At 47.8% G+C, this 19,428-nt stretch overlaps 1 protein-coding gene and 1 long non-coding RNA gene across 2 annotated transcripts in view; both read right to left on the bottom strand.

Moving 5' to 3' along the window:
- The window catches only part of DLGAP2 (DLG associated protein 2), a 693,677-nt gene that overhangs the window by 280,710 nt on the left and 393,539 nt on the right, over positions 1 to 19,428 (bottom strand).
- Positions 1 to 19,428, bottom strand: part of LOC125754512 (uncharacterized) — a 47,081-nt gene that overhangs the window by 10,104 nt on the left and 17,549 nt on the right. The window lies entirely within an intron of this gene.

Genomic DNA, 19,428 nt, shown 5'->3' with positions numbered 1-19,428 from the left:
TTTCTAAGGATCTTTTCTTTCAGTTTATTTTAGTGCTCTGAATGGGTCACATGCTCCTGCTTCTTTGTATGCTTTTTTATTTTTTTATAGAAAACTAGACATTTAAAGTTTATAATGTGGTAACTCTGGAAATCTTTCTCCAGGGCTGTCTGGTTTCTTTGTTTTTTATTTTTATTTTTTGAAGGCTACAGTAATCTATTCAGTACCTTTACTAACTTTCATAAAGTATTTTTCGTGGTATGTAGTTACTAGAACCTCTTCATTAGCATTGTGTCCAGATAGTGTTTTATTTATTTATTTGTTAAAAATATTTTATTTATTCATGAGACACACATACTGAGAGGCAGAGACACAGGCAGAGGGAGAAGCAGGCTCCCCATGGGGAGCCTGATAAAAGACTTGATCCCAGGACCCCAGGATCACGCCAGAGCCAAAGGCAGACGCTCAACCACTGAGTCACCTAGGTGCCCCAAGAAAGTGTTTTGACAGAGATTTCTTAGAATGACAGGAGCTAATAAACAAAACCCCAAAAAGCAAACAAACAAAGACACTTCACAGTCTTTTCAGATTTTCTCTGCACTGGGGCATCCTCCATCACTTGGACTAGGCTTGCAATGAGCCTGAAGTGAAAAGTTACATAGTCTTCTCAGGTTTTTTTTTCTAAACACATATATTGATCTGGGTATATATGTGGCTTCCTAAATTCCTCATTGAAGTTGGGTGTGTTTGTGTGTGTGTGTGTGTGTGTGTGTGTGAGTGTATGGTGGTAAAATATATATAGTATAAAATCTGGTGAACGGGTGGGCTGAGGGCAAAAAAAAACTTCTATAAATTTTTTTATCATTTTTAAGTTGCCCTTTGCTTAAGCTTACTTGATAAGCTTTAAGCTTGCTATTAGCTTTACCTATTTTTCCAGTGTTCTGACAAAGTCATTCTGATGGTTTCCACATATTGATTTTTCCATGGGAGAGCTGGCACCTGGCGCTGCTGCTCCAGCATTTTGCTGATGTCACTCCTATGCATCTGAAACTTCCCTTCAAAGAAACTCTATCAGTCACAGGAGGGAGTTTCCAAGGCCTTCAGCCTGGCGCATTAAGAAATGTTTTGGAAATATAACATTTTATAAAATTTTTCTTTCATCATTAAAAAGGCTGAGTATCTTTTCATATGTTTAGAAATCATTATTATATATTAATAAGTGCAATATACACCACCCCACAATCTAGCCAAATGCAGTGATCACGGTGCCTGATAGAACCTGTGACTCTAACCCAGGCAGGGGGTATCTGTGTAGGAGACCCGGGAGGAGGAAGGGGCTCGTGAGGGCAGCAGGCACAACCACACAGAGCAGGGGAAGTCTCGTGGAGGCAGGGGCGCCAAGATGGGCGTGTGTCAGCAAGCCAAGAGCTGATTAATTCAGACTCACGGCTTTCCTGCAAGTTCTCTCTGCTCTATTTTGTCTGACTTACTGACTTCTTTCACTAGAGATTTTACAAGATAACTAAAGGTGGATCCAACTCTCTGTGTGGCCAGTTGTGCAAGCGTCTCCCAGTCCAGCTAAGAATCAGGGTGGAAAAGAGCAGACATCATTCATAAAACGAGGTGAGGAAAAGTGTTGTTATTTCATCTCTTCTCAGAGATGAGGAAGGAAGATCTGTGTCTTTTGAGATAGGTGAGCTCAGACGCAGGACACAGTCCATTATGTTTTCTGGCAAACTGAACTTCCAGTCTTCAAACACCAACGTGAATGGATTCTTTAGGCTCCTTTGCTGCAGCCAAGAGTGTTGATCATGTTTGCATTTTGCTGCCCTCATGAAGGGATCCAAGCCAATTACTAAATGAGTCCTTTAAAACTGCAATTATCCTTGGAGGAAAATCGTAAACCCTGGTGAAATGATTCACTTTGTATGGTCCCAAACAAACATTTTGATCTAATGACTGTCCCCCAGTGAAACAGCAGCTATTGGCTGTGGCAACGGCAGCAACAACAAAAAACACAGAAAATGATTTTTGAGCCAGGAAAGAAGACCCAAATTCTGGGATAATTTGCTAATAACTTCCTGGTTATAATCCAGAAAACTGAATTTAGAATTTAAAAACTCTATTAAATAAAAGTTTTGAACACCAATTATTTGAGCATTGTTTTTGCTAGGATCTGTGAAGTACAGTAAAGAAAATAATACACTTTCTTTAGAAGAATGAAAATAGTATTAGACACATACTCACAGAAAACTGCATGTGTTAATGGTGCACACGGCCAGTTACTCAGGTTTGCTTACGTATCAGACACTACGGGACGTTCCATCATGCAAATCTTGTCTGGTACCCATTTCCAGAAGAGGAAACAGGCCTTGGGAGCTAAGTCCCAACAGAACTTGCCAGGGTAATAGCCACAAGCTTTTTCTTGTTTGGTTTTGGTGCAGGTATATTGTCATTATTGTAAGAATCTCATTCACTACTTTCTTCAGAAGCAGAAGCCATTGAATCATGCACAAAGGTCTCCATCCTCACCCCCCACCCCCACCCCTGGCCGCTGTTCCACTCAGGCCTGCCGGCTGCCTGCTACAGTGCCTGGGTCCCCAGGGGAAGCAGCGCTGAGGGATCTGCAAGTCAGCAGCCCCGCTGCTCCCTCAGGCAGAGGCACCCTCCTCCCTGGCCCAGACACACTGGCCGCCCAGAGGGCAGGCTTTCTTGGGGCTTCAGCCACCATCTCATGAGCACTAACGTGGCCTCTGCATCAGAAAACACACGCACACAAATCTCTCCTCTTGATTCCACCAGCTGACCTTTGGTAAGTTGTTGCAAAGTCTGAGTGGTGAAGGCATCTTCTGGGAGGCCTCTCTTCCCTCTCAAAGGAATAAATGGCCACTTTTCTTAAGAGTCCATTAGCTACTGTCTCCATTTGCTGGGGAGACAGACATGCCTTGAAACCCGATCTCTCTCAATCTCATACGTGGTTCTAGTAAGGGAAAGAGGCCTCTGGGTGTGTCAGCAGAGGTGCCTCACAGGACAGTCAGAGCAGCCCATGAGGGAGGGGTGCACAAGTGCCGGATATAAGGATTAGGGAGCCTTTGTAAGCAATCATCTCAAACCCCAGAGACTGGGGAGGGGAGCAGACTGGCCTGTCCCTGAGAGTCTCCCTTTTCCTGGGTTCCCTTGGAGCTTGAGCACCTGTCTGTGCTGGGAGCAATCACCACATGCCACATTGGGTTGTTTGAGCTTGAAGCATAGACAGAAGAACTTTACTGATTCCCATTAAGAAAAATTTGGACTATATAAAGGGAAAAACACCTTCTTTGGAGAAATGTCTGTTCCTGTCTTCTGCCCATTTCTTGATGGGATTTTTGGTTTTGGGGTGTTGAGTTTGGTAAGTTCTTTATAGATTTTGGATACTAGCCAAATGATAAAGATCTGATAGGACATCTGCAAATATCCTCTCCCATCTGTAGGTTGTGTTTCGGTTTTGTTGATTGTTTCCTTTGCTGTGCAGAAGCTTTTTATCCTGAAGTCCCAATAGTCCATTTTTGCTTTTGTTTCCCTTCCCTTTGGAGACGTGTCTATCAAGAGTTGCTGTGGCCAAGGTCAGAGAGGTTTCTGCCTGTGTTCTCCTCCAGGATTTTGGTGGTTTCCTGTCTCACATTTAGGTCTTTCATCCATTTTGAGTGTATCTTTGTGTGTGGTGTAAGGAATTGGTCGAGTTTCTTTCTTCCGCATGTGGCTGTCCAGTTTTCCTAACAACATTTGCTGAAGTTTGCGACTTTCTTTTTTCCATTGGACATTTTGTCTTGCTTTGTCATAGATTAATTGACCAAGAACTGGGGGTACATTTCTGGGTTTTCTATTCTGTTCCATTGATCTATGCATCTGTTTTTGTGTCAGTGCCATACTATTTGATGATTACAGCTTTGTAATGCAGCTTGAAGTCAGGAATTGTGATTAGTTTTCTTTGGCAACATTACTTTGGCTATCTGGAGTCTTTTCTGATTCTAAATTGTTCACAGAGCTGTTTGTTCCAGCTCTGTGAAAAACATTGATGGTATTTTGATAGGGATTGCAATGAGTGTGTAAATTGCCCTGAGTAGCCCAGACATTTTCACAATCTTTATTCTTCCAATCCATGAGCAGGGAATGTTTTTCCATCTCTTTGTGTCTTCCTCGATTTCTTTCATGAGTGTTCTATAGTTTTCTGAGTACAGATCTTTTGCCTAACCTTCAGTTAGGTTCATTCCTAGGTATCTTACGGTCTTTGGCGCAATTGTAAATGGGATTGATTCCTTGATTTCTCTTTCTTCTGCCTCATTGTTAGTGTATAGAAATGCCACTGACAAAAAATGCTGAACATCACTGGCCATCAGGGAAATACAAATCAAAACCACAATGAGATCCCACCTCACACCAGTGAGAATGGGGGAAATTAACAAGACGGGAAACAACAAATGTTGGCGAGAATGTTAGTGGGAATGCAGGCTGGGGCAGCCACTCTGGAAAACAGGATGGAGGGTCCTTAGGAATTGAAAAATTGAGCTACCCTATGACCCAGCAATTGCATTACTAGATATAGATGTTGTTATCTGAAGGGGCACCTGCACCCCAATGTTCACAGCAGCAGTGTCCACAATGACCAAACTGTGAGAGGAGCCACGATGTCCATCAACAGATGAATAGATAAAGAAGATGTGGTCTATCTAAACAATGGAATTTTACTCAGGTATCAGAAAGAATGAAATCTTGTGATTTGTGATGACGTGGATGGAAGTAGAAGGTATTATGCTAAGTGAAATAAATCAGAGAAAGACAATTATCATATGATCTCATTCCCATGTGGAATTTTGGAAACAAAAGACAGGATCCTAGGGGAAGGGAAGGAAAAATAAAATAAGAGGAAAACAGAGAGAGAGATACAACCATGAGAGACACTGAACACTAAGACACAAACTGAAGATCACTGAAGGGGAGGTGGCGGGGATGGGGTCACTGGGTGACGGGCATGCAGGGGGCATGAGATGGGATGAGCATAGGGTGTTGAATGCAAATGATGGTTCACTAACCTCTGCCTCTGACACTAGTAATACAGTATATGCTAAATAAATTGAATTCAAGTAAAATTTTTTAAAAAATTTAGAAGATGTTAATTAAAAAAAATAAAAGGAGAAATAAGTCACCAAAGCTAATGAATCATACCAGAGATGGACACTGTTGGTCAAAATCTAGACAATGAGCCTTCTGCATTTTGTTGTTCAAGGTCACTGGTCCTTCTCCTTCCATATGAAATCTTGAAGTGAAAATGCCTGACCTTCCTCCTTGTTATTCCACTGGCTTTCCCCTCTTCCTCACTACAGGTGGGGTCAACTGGCCATCTGTTCAGTTACAGAACATTCTCTAGCCTAAAGACAGCAAGGAAATGTCCCTGAAACGACAGAATTCAAAGGAAATGCATGCCTCATGCTGAGCTTACTAAAGGCAGAGCAGAAATGAGCCGACAAGTCAGAAGATCTGGGGACAAGTGTAAGGACTCATCTGTGAAGGCAGGTTGTTGCCAGTGGGGCTTCCTGGGGAACGCAGCCCTGGGCACGGATGGGAGGAGCACAGACCTGCTGGGAGACCTGCCCAGGCCCCGACCCACAGCCCCTGGTCGGGGTGGTAGCTTAGTTCCTCCCCGTGGGAAAGGGGCCCGCACTACTGCATGTTGTTATAGGACTGTGATGAGCACATGAGAAGTGTTTAATCCGGTGCCAAGCAGGTGCCCCTCCTGCCTCCTCTGTACACCACACGCTTCCCTCATGCACAGACATGCATCCTGTAAACCCTGGGAGATGGTTTCTAAGAAAAGAATACCTAGCTGTTCCTTAAAAAAGGGTCGTTTGGCTTCAGGGAGGCACGACTGACACAGGTAACAGCACACACGTGAGCCAGGAACATCCTGGGGAGAGCGGTCTGTCTACACCCATGACACTGTCACCTCCAAAAACATCCTCGTGTTTTTGTAGGTTTTCCCTTGTTTTGGTGAGAACACCTCTTAACAGGAGACCTATGGTGTTTTTGTATTTTCATGGGTGCCGGTCTCTCTAGCAGCAGGTGCCACCGGGTATCTGCAACTCACTCACCTGGCCAACGGGACCTTGCACCATGGGCAGCCCCTTCACCTCCGCCAGCCCCTAGCAGCCACCCTGCTGTCACTAATTCATCCAGGACTATGGTTTCCTACTGACCTAACACATTCAGACCACAGGGGGAGGCTCTTCTGAAGCGCTGTTCCTGCTCCCACCCAGCCCTCCCCGCGGTGGCGCCATCACCTTTCAGCAGGGGTCTCTGGTCTGAGCGAGAGGGCCTCCCACCCCTGTCTCCGGGGCCCATCCCCTCCGTCTGGGAAGGACAGCCCTGGCTCTCCGCCTGAACCAGGAAGGGAACATGTACAGCAAGACCAGGGCAACAACCCAGTTGGGCGGCCCTTTGTCCCTCCTCCTTGGCAGTCTGTGATTATCTGTTTGTTTGTGATATGGGGACCTGTTCCAGATCCTCACTGACATCCACGTGCTCCCTGGCATCAGGCAGAGGTACCCGGAGGACAGTGGATCATGGGGACAGAAGGGCGAACAGAAAGCAAGTGCTGGTGTCAAGCTTCCAACACCCCAGGTGGCTCTCCCGACCGCCAAACTGTCACCTTCCCTGAAGGCTCCAGTAAGTAAGAAAGATTCCAAAGCTTGTTCACCCGCATCGAGCAAAGCCTGGAGAAGAGAGCAGGTTCTACTGGGAGGAAATGCAGAGGCTTTCCAGCCTGAGAGCAGTGAGGAGGTGGAGCCTCCATGGGAGAGGCCGCAGGCCAGGGGCCACTGGGGCCACCTCCCATGGCCTGAGGGTGGGACCGGAGCACACCTGGGGCGTGGTCTCGAGACTGAGCCACAGCAAAGCCACTGACTGAGCTGGGCACATGCAGCAGGTACACCTGTCCCATTTCCCTGGAACCCATCAGCGGGGGTGAAATCATGTGGGAAACGAAGATGACCAGAGCTCAGATCACCTATGGAGAAGGAGGGGCCCATTCCTCTTACCCACTTTCTGTCTCCCCAAATTTGAGGCTCTGTGCTGTCCACAGTGTGGCCCCAGGACAGAGTGGACTCACCTGGCACCTCCCTGGTCAGAACTCAGGAAATATCTGTCTTATAGATAAGTGATGGTTACCTTTCTTGCACCCTGGGCCAGGGCCGGGGGTTGTGGTTCTGGACACCAGGCAAAGCCACCCAGAGATGGACCTGATTTCCCTACAGAGGAGTTTCCCCAATGTCCCAGTCTCCCATTTGGTGGACAAACACCTGCTGGGTGCTGACGGTGTGTCAGACTGGACAAGACAGATGCACCTCTGCCTATGTGGTCAGTACTGTGGTGGTGGGAACAGCGTTGCGGTGTTTTCCAGACATTTGGTGGGGGTCAGACATGGTTAAGACCCTGGTGGGCATGCAGCAGCAGCAGGGCCTGCGTCAGCAAATGCCAGAGGAGGGAGGAAAGTGCTCGGTAGCAGAAGCCCAAAGCAGGGTCCCTCTCCATACCTGTTGTCCCAGCCACCTCCAGGGCCCAGATGCTGCCCACACCGGGGCCAGCCCACATGTGTGTTATGGTATATTGGCATTGACGGCTGTGAGGGCCCCTTTGTGTGCTGATGACGAGCCCCAGTGTGATTGTATTTGCACATGGGGCCTGTGGAAGGGAACTGGGGTTAAGTGAGACCAGAAGGGTGGGGGTCTGGTCAGAAGGGACTGGTGCCCCAGAGGAAGAGGCACAAACCATCTCTCCTCTTTCCTCCCCCAAGTGAGGACATGGAGAAGGTGCTGTCTGCAAACCCGGAACTGAAGCAGCCAGCTCTGGGATCTCCGATGTCCAGCCTGTGGGGCCACGAGCAGTAAGGGTCTGTTGTGAAGGCCCTGCCGCTGCCGGGGTTGGGGGCGTTCCTCCGTCAGGCAGTCGAGCAAGACTACAGTCATCCGCGTGGCCGGGCATGTTTACGTACAGGAAAGCCTCCCTCGAACAACTCTCGACCTACTTTAACGGTGCAGCCTGGTGGGCACTGCAGATGATAGTAATTATGATATCATTTTGGCTTTATAAGCATTTTTCTTCCAAGGAGCTTGCATCATTTTTTTTTTAAAAAAGCAATTTAAAAAAATATCAGGTAGGGAACAGTGTTATGGCTCCTAATTTGCAACCAGCATCAGAAGACACGCTTTTAAGTGAATATCCTCCTAGGAAGTAAGCTGCTAGTTATTGAGGGAAAGGTAAAATCTAATTCTTAGGACAGGGATTTTGTTATGCAATCCTTTCTTCATGTTCTTTTTTAAATGTTAAACTTGTACAATTTTGCGTTCCCAAGATCAGCATAGGGAAATTATTAATCATGATAATGTCAGAAAAAATTAAAATGAGACCTGAGCATGGAAGAGTATAATGACGATCTGTTTCCAGATTTCGTGCCTATTTAATTATTTATTAGGTGTTTCAGTGAAAAGCAAAGGCTGGAGGGGTGACCCCGAAGCCCCGTGAGCCGCCTGGGGCAGTGGCCCCTGAACTTGTCTGGGGAGAGCGCTGTGCTCCCACTGTGCTTTGCAAGGGCAAGGAGCTGGGCGTCCAGGATGGCGGCCACCAGCCCTCCAAGTGGCTTGGAGCGTGACTGTCTAGACTGAACTAAACTTGCTTATTCCTTTTGTTTCTGTTTTGCCTTGTCTTGATTTTTGCTTATTCCTGTTTTAAAGGCAAGAACAATGTAAACTACCAGGCGGCTCCCCTTCTGTCTTCACCAACAGTGCAGGTCTGGCCAGACATCACTAAGGCCACTAAGGGCTCCTCCCTCCTTTGGGATTTTCCGCCCGTGCCCCAGTGGGCGACCTGGGCTCCGTAGCTCAACCCCTGGCCCCGGGGAAGTGGGCCTCCTTGCCCCGTTCAGGCTGCCAGTCCGCATCCCACAAGGCAGAGTCAGCACATTCTGTGATCATCCCTTTCTCATGAGCTAGCCACAAGTGGGATTACATCGTTTCCACGATTATCTTTGCCAATGAAAAGTTTAAAAAAAAATTCTTAGAAAGAAAGCTTTTCCCTTTTAATGATTTTAATGACTCCTCTGTGGCATGAGGGATACCTGCCCTGATGTCACACATCCACCATAATTATGCAGGTGAGAAGCAGCAGGGCTGTTGCCAAGGATGTTCTCTAAGATTCCTTCCTTATGCTCCCTTCCAACCGTAGGCTGAGCAGCTGTGCTGCCTCTTGTCTTTGGAGCCACGGGATCACACTTCACTAGTGCCCTCCTCCGTACCCCCGGGAAGCTTTGTTTACACCTCACTTGCAGAATTCACCACAATACAAATTGAACACCGATAAAGAATAAATTTATAAAAAAAAAAAAAAAAGAATTCACCACAATATGGATTTGGCTTCCTATGTGCCGCCATTGCTGGATTGTGCTATATCTGGGACAGGGTTTAGCATATGGATGGATGGATGGATGGATGGATGGATAGAAGGATGGACAGATGGATGGATGCATGAACAGACGGATGAGGGAATGTATAATACATTTAAACACAGATGTAGAGAATTTAGGTTCTGTTCCTTTTACTTGAATATTTATAAAGATGCTGAAATAAAACTACTCCTGAGGATCCTCCTTGCTCATTACCTGTCCCTAGTATCCAGTTGCACACACTAAATCTCTCTGCGGTGAGACGTGCAATTTAAAGTTCCTAACTAAAGTTCTGGTTCCTAGAGGAGATAGCTGATAACCTTAGAGCAACCCCATTCTAAGCAGTAGGGGACATGTGCATTTTTCTAACCTACATTTATATACATACACATGTATAAAATACATTGAAATTTATTTATAGACACATAAACTTGTCTTTCACGGGATACCCACAATGAGCTCCTTATTACTTGATTTCTGTCACTATCATTGCCATGGACTCTTTCTTACTACATTCCTAGGAAGCCAGTCTCCTCCCCTTGATTTTCATGGAAATGTAGCCGACAGAGAGAAAGGAACAACACTGGCCAGGCACTTACTCTGTGCCGGCCCCACACCCACAGATAGAAAGCCCCAGCCCTCTCCATACAGAGAACTGCATTCGAGCTCAGGGACTGAATGGGGCGCCCACTGTCACGGGGCCACCAGCAGGGTCAGGACCAGGCTGAGCCTCTCCAAGCCCTGCACCCCTGGGCCCCTCACACCCCACGCTGTCCGCCATGCACAGACCCTCTCCTGCCGTCCTCTGCACCCACCATACCAGCTGCCCCACACAGCTCAAGGGATTCACTGGACACTCCAAAGGGTCTTGATTCTTCAAGCACTAACTTTTTAAAGTAGGAGTGAAAAGGCTGTTCTGTATTCATAGGATTTGTCAGAATTAAGAATTCGATAAGACTTCACATAGATTACAAAAGCAGCCTGCGTGCAGCTCCAGGCATATGTTTATTCATGTAGAGTCTCAGAAAGAATTTAATAAAACACATGCTTGGCAAGACGGGCCACGACAAAGCTTAGCACAGGTTCAGATGCTTTCCTTCCAGAACACGCGCATATAGATGGAGGCTGGGAAATGTCAGGTGGTGACACCTTCCTCTGACCTGGACTGCCATCACAAAAAATGTTCCTGGAAGTTACATGTGCAACCAGAATTCTGTGGGGGATTGGAGGCGCCCTGAAAAATCTCTTCAGAGCACACATTGGCATTTACTTGTGGCTATCGCTGAGGTTCTGGGGGGAACTCAAGGTAGCCCAAGACTTCAAGGATGATCTGCATTCACGAAGGGTGGTGGATTTAATGGACATTTACTCTCAGGCTCATTGAAGATGACAGCTCCCCAGCAACCCAGGATGGAAGCCACGGCTCCATGGCCAGTTTGTGTCTACCATGGCCCCACGCCCCAGAATCATCCGTTGGAAAACCAGTACTCATTGGAAAGGTTTAAAACCCTTGTACCAACAGAAAAAAAAAAAAAGCCACTGACAGACATATTTCCAAGGATTTCATTAACTCACTGGGTGACCTTCAAAAGCTCGCTCACACTCCTCTGTATCGCTCTGCCTACCAGCCAAATTGGGATAATATTTCTCATCTCACCCACAGGCCTATTGTGATGCTTCCTTAATTAAAGCTCCTAACATGATTTTAAATTCCCAGGTGGGGATGTAGAGAAGGTGTGTAAATGATGGATTTTGCTTTAAGCAAAATGGCATATCTCTCTTCTTGTCCTTGGAATAAAGGGATCGCCACACAGATGTGCCAGGACAGCTCTTCTGCAGAGTCACCTGCCATCAGATCAATGCCTGTGCCAGCATAAAGGTGCTGCGCCATGAGGGTTGGTTTTTCTGCTGTTATTTTCAAAGGACTTAATTGCCTTTTATAAAAACATTTCACTCCTTAGGAGACCTGTATATGTCGTACACATGCACACACATATCCACCTATGCTACACACACACACAGAAGCCACTTTAAAGACAAACAGTCAAAGCAAAACAAGTATGATCCTGAAAAAAACTCCAGACCATCACCCTGGGTGAGCACCAGGATACGCTCAGGGGAATGCACTCGGTGTCCCGAGTGTTCGACGAAATGCAACAATTTCCTCCACAGTTTGTAGGAACAGGAGGGAAAGTAGGTATTCCACAGCTCTCCAATATAAAAGTTTGCCAATGATTCCACATAGTAAGATATCTTCTGCAAAATTAGCTGGTCCAGGAAGGTGCCTTGGAGGCTCATGGACCTTCTGAAGAAGTGGATTTCACTCCCCTGGGGCCAAATGGCTAACATGCACCAATGTATGGGGCACAGCGATGCATGTCCCTTCCTTCCTGACATGGCCGGAACCCAGTGTGCAGCCACATGCCCAGGAAGCTGCCCAGGATGACCTGTGAGGCCGCCCTGTGGATGGCAGGCCCCCCATGTGCCTGTGGGGGCCATCTGCCCCGAGGCTCACCGGGATCTGTCATCTTCCATGCGTGACTCCCGGAGTCGTCCTGCATGGGTCCCTCCAACCCGCCAGCAGACGGAATCCAAAGGGAGAGAGGGTTTTCACGAGCTCGGCCAGTGGCTGGCTTGGTGCTCTGTGTCCCCCCCACCAGCTGCAGGGGCGCCCGGCAAGTCCACAGGAGACAGGAGACAGGTTTGGGGGCCAGCCAGCCATTCCCTGCCACAATGACCCAGTGACAGTCTCCTGGTTGATGTTTGCCTTTTCTGAAGATTTTCTTCACCTCCGCTTACTAACACCTCCCTCCAAGGAGCTTTGAGTATTCAGCTTCTTTAACTCTCATGTGGATTAAGTTAACGATCTTAGGGCAAAACCCTAACATATATCCTATTCAATGTACACATTATATACTGCTGCGGCACAAACCACTCCAAAACTCGGTAAGTGAAAACAAAATTAAACGTTTATCACCCTACACATGCACACACACAATTACTTAGTGGGGTGGCTTCGTATATTAAAATTTTGGTCAGGAATAGTAAATAGCCCACTTAGCCTCTTGACTTTAAAAATTCACATCAACCCTGACCAGTGGCTCCTGTGTCCTGGGCACCGTCCCGGCTCTGGGGACAGTGGGCTGCGGTGTGACGACCCTCGTTGGTGGGGAATGCACACTAAGGTAAGGTAAGGTAAGGTGCGAATGTCTTTAACACATGGTCCCGCTTACTCATCAGAAAAAGGAGGAGAAAGAGTCCTAGAAAGGAGACACCGTAAGGCCACCACCACCCTTAGGGGACAATGACTCACAACCCGGCGTCCGTGCCGTCCTGAAGCAGAGACCATGATTTCTGCCACAAGAAGACAAGACTCACTCACTCTGTGCTGGGACCAAGGGACAGAGGGCGGCCCGTGTGCCGGGGCAGAGGGACAGAGCAAGGCCCGTGTGCCGGGACAGAGGGACGGAGGGACAGAGGGAAGGAGGGTAGCCCGTGTGCTGGGACGGAGGGATGGAGGGATGGAGGGACAGAGGGTGGCTCATGTGCTGCGACGGAGGGACAGAGGGATGGAGGGACAGAGGGCGGCGTGTGTGCTGGGACAGAGGGACAGAGGGATGGAGGGTGGCCTGTGTGCTGGGATGGAGGGACAGAGGGATGGAGGGACGGAGGGCGGCCCGTGTGCCGGGACAGAGGGACGGAGGGACAGAGGGATGGAGGGACGGAGGGCGGCGTGTGTGCTGGGACAGAGGGACAGAGGGACGGAGGGACAGAGCGAGGCCCGTGTGCTGGGACGGAGGGACGGAGGGACAGAGGGACGGAAGGTGGCCTGTGTGCTGGGACGGAGGGACAGAGGGATGGAGGGACGGAGGGCGGCCCGTGTGCCGGGACAGAGGGACGGAGGGACAGAGCAAGGCCCGTGTGCCGGGACGGAGGGATGGAGGGACAGAGGGATGGAGGGTGGCCTGTGTGCTGGGATGGAGGGACAGAGGGATGGAGGGACGGAGGGATAGAGGGATGGAGGGCAGCCCATGTGCTGGGACAAAGGGATGGAGGGATGGAGCGAGGCCTGTGTTCTGGGATGGAGGGACAGAGGGATGGAGTGAGGCCTGTGTGCCGGGACAGAGGGACAGAGGGACGGAGGGTGGCCTGCGTGTCGGGATGGAGGGACAGAGGGACGGAGAGATGGAGGGACAGAGGGCGGCCCGTGTGCTGGGACAGAGGGATGGAGGGACGGAGCGAGGCCTGTGTGCCGGGACGGAGGGAAGCTCGGGCGGGCACCAGGTGTTGACCAGGATGGGCCCGGCTTGTCTATCAGTCCGTGGGGAGTGGGGCCTGCAGGGAGCAGGCTGACGAAGGCTCCCAGGAGGGTGTTCCACAATGGTGAGCGGCACCGTCACTGAGGGACCTGAAAATGTATGGGGTGGAGAGAGAGAACCCGAGGGCAGGGACAACATGAGTGGCCAGAGACATGTCTGGACAAACCCCAAACAGGCCAGTAGCTCAGAGCCAAGTGGCATTTCTTAGGCTATTACGTGTCCAAACGATGGGCACCATCTTACTGGATAACAGGTTGTCACCTTTTTCGCTAGATGTACTTTCAAAATAGGGGGATATTTGAATATAAATACACTACATGTGTATAAAAGTTGTTAAACATGAAAAGAATGGCCAGAAGCTACCCAGAGAAAGGACAGAATGGAGCTGCTCTTCACTAGAGGGCTCATTTCCACTCTGCACACGTCCCTGAAGCATGTGTGGCGGTGCTCGTGCCTCGGTCACGCTGGGCAGTGTGGGGCAGCCGAGCTCACCCCATGGGTCACTACGAGGCTGGGGACAGCCTTGCTGCCGTGCCACGCGGTCCCTCCCGGTGGCCTGGGCCAGAGGACTGGTGGTTCTCTCTACAGCGACAGGCGCACAGCACCGTGAATACGCCTGATACCACTGAATTGCACACTGATAAATGGTTAAGATGGCAAACATCATGTTCTATATATTTTACCACAATAAAAGAGAATGAATGTCATCTCTCACCTCAAACAACCTTTGATGTGTCGACGACTCTAAGCATCCAGGTCTGAGCCTGAGCTCAAAAGCTTGAGCGCTTACACTATGTATGCTCTTGAATATAAAATTTATACTTGGTCTAAACAGAACCCATGCAGACACAGGGCCGCAGATGGGAGAAAATGAGAGGTGGGCACCGCCCGATTTCAGAGGTCTCCACCTTCCTGTCTCCCACCTGTGCCCCCCACTTGCCTGCAGCAGCACCTGCCTGTAAATGCCAGCTGCATGTGACACCTCCCCCTGCCCCCCAACAGCTAAACTGTGACCATTATACATGGTTTAGAGTCTCATATGGTTATTATATTTGGATAGGGACTGAAAAATTTTAATAGAATTTTTAAATAAAAGGTAAATCTTGGAAGTAGTTTCAAGGGATGGAAGGAGCAGAGATTTGCTGGTCAGATGGTCCTAATTCAATCCCTGTTATCACTAGCAACTAAATACATGTGCCTGGTAAAATATTAAGTGCTTCTGAGTCTCGCCTTCTTCATCTATAAAATGGGGATAATAACATTTAACTAGCGGTGTGTTTTTAAATGGTAATTAAGGAAGACAAAAAGCAAAGCCAAGAACGAGAGCGACACATTGAAAATAGTAACAAGGGTGGTAGACGTTAAGCCCGCTGTATCAGTAGTAACCCTGAAGGCCGATGGCCTACGTGTCCCAGGTAAAACAGATTGTACGCAAGGATCTAAAAACAAAGCCTGACTATATGTCGGCCACGAGAAACCCACTTTAGGTGCACCTGGGTCCTCAGTCGGTGAAGCGTCTGACTGCTGATTTCAGCTCAGGGTCCTGGGACAGAGCCCCACGTGGACTCTGTACTCAGCGGGGGAGTCTGCTTGAGATTCTCCCTCTCTCTCTGCCATCCTTTACCCCCTCATGCATGCTCTCTTTCTCTAATAAATAAATAATGCTTAGAAAAAAACCCAAAAAGAAACCCACTTTAAATATAAAGACACATACAGACTCAAAGTAAATGGAGGGGAATACGCAGCATGTTAACAGCACCTGCAGAAAGCAAGGCTGGCTACATTGATGCCAGACAGAGTGACTTCAAAGCAAGGAACATCACGAGGGAAAAAGAACTGGAAAAAAAAAAAAAAAGGAAAAGAACTGTATTCCATAATTCTCCAAGAGGACGTATGATTCCAACATGCATGTATCTAACACCAGAGCTTTGTCAAACTTTATGAGGCAAAACCACATAGAATTTCAAAGAAAAAAATAGATGGAGCTACCATTACGGCTGGAGACTTCGAGACCCCACCTTCAGAAACAGAACCACAGGCAGAAAATCAGTAAGGACCCAGCCGAACCCAACACCACCACCAATCGATGGGATATGACTGACATGTCCAGGCTACTTCATCCAACGACAGCAGAACACCACATCTGCTCTAGATCACGTGGAACACTGACCACGATAAGCCACACCGTGGGCCGTTAGCCACATCCCAAATGATTTAAATGAGAAACCGATGGCACTGGCTCGTACGAGAGCCCCACACACGATCTTCCCTCCACTACTTTCTGCAGCTTTGTTGTCTTCATGGCCTCTTTTCACCTGACTTTGGCTAACCAAATCTGCTCGAGGGAGACAGGCAGCTTCCCAGGTTCAATCACGGGATCCCACTCTCCTGATTTTGTCCAATACTTGTATCTCAGGTAGGAATGGATTCCTAACTCTGTGTTCTTGAAATATTAGGATTTGGACCCTAAAACTTGTTAGTTTTACACTTGGTTCACAGAACCCTTTCCAAACTGCCCCCCTGCCCTCTTCTGGCTCCATCCATGTGTGATGTCACATCTTCTCTTCCCCCAAATCTACCATTTTATCTTTCTGGGGTATCACAGATGGTCAAGAAATATTCAATCAGATACAACCACTTTAAAACCCATCCTATGTATCTTAGGAGAGAGTCTCCCAAATCACATTTGTTCCTGAAATTGGAATATAGATTTGGAGATATCCCCTCATTATCCTTTCTTAGCACAACAGAGGTACTCCTGCAAGGCTGCCATGATGTCCTGAATTCACCGGGGGATGAGCTTTGCTGGGGTTTCATGATCTCATGAAATTTTAGCTCAGGTGGATACTTTCGTAGGAACGCGGCCTGAGGGACACTCGGATGTCTGTCTCCAAGGCAGCAGGAGAAAGGATATGAACACGTGTCTGGGCAAACTCCGCATGAGCAGGTGTTCCCAGGGTTGCCCTGGGAGCCGGATGACATGACAATGACAGCTGATAGTGAACACATGCTCTGACTTTAAGTCCTCAGGAATAAAAGCAGTGAGGTATGAACTTACAGCTGTACAAGAAAAGAGAAGAATGTATATTTAATGCTGCCTAGTGTGCAGGAGTATAGAGAGAGTAACCTTGCAGAAGAGACAGGGTCAGGAGCAGTGGAAGTGAAGTGGCAAGTCTGGGACGCCTGGGTGGCTCAGCGGTTGAGCATCTGCCTTCAGCTCAGAGCGTGATCCTGAGGTCCTGGTCCTCCCTGCATTGGGCTCCCCGCAGGGAGCCTGCTTCTCCCTCTGCCCGTGTCTCCGCCTCTCTCTCTCTCTGTGTCTCATGAATAAATAAATAAAATCTTTAAAAAATAATAAAGACTTGTCCCGTGGCAAGTCTAAGTCTCAAACCAAAATCATTGGTTAAAAATATAACCTCTACATGGCGTATGTATGGTTTTTATTTCCTCTCATTCATTAAGGAAAGTAGATACTCCCATTTTTAGCAGTTCTATGACAGACGGACGGTTCTGTTTACCTCCTCCAATCTTTAAGTGCTTCCCAACAAATCTTTTGCTCTTGATACCAGTTACTAAGACATCAACACACTCAAGTCCAGAAATGAGCTTCCTTTGGGCCAGGAATGGTGCAAGAACTCACTTCAGGATTTGCATTACTTAAACCACAGCAAAGCAAGAGCAGCTCTAGATCAGTGTCAAAGAGGAAGCAGATTCCAAGAATTTCCTTGGGGTGTTTTTTTTTTTTTTTAATTCAGCAATTCTAATGCATGAATGGCTAGACTTTCCTATGGCTTATCTTTGTGTTGGAAATCTTTTTTTTATTTATTTTTTTATTTTTATTTTTTTTTTGTGTGTGTGTGTGTTGGAAATCTTACATGATTTTCTGCAAAAGAAGCCAGCAGGCAACCAAATTCATTTGCATGTTAAGGAACAGTGGACGTTCCGCAATATTCCTTCCTAAACTAACAGAGCTGTGCGCACAGGCCCGCACGCGCACCCTGAACCCAAACACAGCAAACAAATAATGCGTCAGGCTACCAGCCCACATTATATAGCTACCTTTGTTTCCAGAAAAGTCATTTAACTGGGCTTTATAACTGTGGAAATAAGTTGCTATGGGTTAAACAGAAGCCCCCAACCTACCAGCACTCAACATTCTTGCCGTCCTGGAGGATGAAGGATTTCCCTCCAAAATGCATTTGTGTAAATCAGGGCACGCTCCCCACATTGTCTAGAGCATCCCAGGTCCACCATAGAGGTGACGGAGCCCAGAGAAGGGAGCGGTGGCACGGAGCACAGAGGACACACCCTGTGTGCATGGCCCGGGGCTCCAGTCTCCGCGCCTCCGAAACGCGGTCCTGTTGGCAAAGGGCTGAGCAGGACTGCGCGCGGCCCCTCCTGCGTGAATGCAGCCCTAGTGCCCTGGACCTTTATCGGTGCGGGGACGGAAATAAAGACTGGCGTTGGTTGCTGAGCTCTTGCAACCACAGGCCCCGCCTCCCATGTGGGTGCTTGTCTCCTGCTGTAAAAGAGGAAGCAGGCTAAGAGCCCCGCTCACACAGCTGATGCTGCTGGAGCCCCTGTAGAGCCTCGAGCCTCCCACTAAACCTTTCTGATTTTGACTTCTACATGTAGTGCTTGTTGACACGTGAGAAAAGAAAAACATGAGTAGCTAAGTCAAAAATGGGAATAACTGAGGAGTATTCATAGCATTTCACTTCTTTAAAAAAGTCCCTGTGTACAAGTTATTTTTCTGTCTTAAAAAGTAATGCTTTTTGTATAAATCAGCAGAACTATGTCCTCAGACAGCCATGTCTCATTGTCCGTGTAACTGGACCGTCAGCTATTATCCGCCTGCAATATCAAGGCACCGGATATTAATGCAGCAAAGCCAAAGGGTGTCTTTTGTCATCTCCAGGACGATTTCTACTTAAAAGCACGTTGTTTCCCAGGATCTTCTTAAAGCTACTCCAAATGCAGAATGTTACATTCGTTAGTGTCTTTTTGAAATAGGATTGAACTTGCTGAGAAAAAGGATTCATGAAACTCTGGTTAAAAACAAATGTATAAACTGTTTTCCAACTCTGAACACTGAGACGAAACATTCAGACAGTAGCTAAGAGGTTTCAACTAACAATACTTTTCTCATCTATTTCTATTCTTTTTTTTTTTAAAGGATTTTATTTATTGTTTCCTGAGAGACATAGAGAGAGAGAGGCAGAGACACAGGCAGAAGGAGAAGCAGGCTCCATGCAGGGAGCCCGATGTGGGACTCGATCCTGGGATGCTAGGATCATGCCCTGAGCCCAAGGCAGATGCTTAACCACTGAGCCACCCAGGCGTCTCTCTATTTCTATTCTTATTCCACTGTGGAAACTATTGAGAATGTGATCGACGCAAAAGAACACAAACATCGACTTCAAAAATATGAGCTCTCGGGATCCCTGGGTGGTGCAGTGGTTTGGCGCCTGCTTTTGGCCCAGGGCGCGATCCTGGAGACCCGGGATCGAATCCCACGTCGGGCTCCCGGTGCATGGAGCCTGCTTCTCCCTCTGCCTGTGTCTCTGCCTCTCTCTCTCTCTCTCTGTGACTATCATAAATAAAGAAAGAAAAAAAATTAAAAAAAATATGAGCTCTCGTGATTGAATTTCAGGTGGAAAC

The sequence above is a fragment of the Canis lupus genome, chromosome 37, assembly GCF_003254725.2.
Source record: "Canis lupus dingo isolate Sandy chromosome 37, ASM325472v2, whole genome shotgun sequence".
Lineage (NCBI taxonomy): Eukaryota > Metazoa > Chordata > Mammalia > Carnivora > Canidae > Canis > Canis lupus.
The sequence above is the reverse complement of the archived record's forward strand: the minus strand, read 5'-3'. Positions and strand labels throughout refer to the sequence as shown.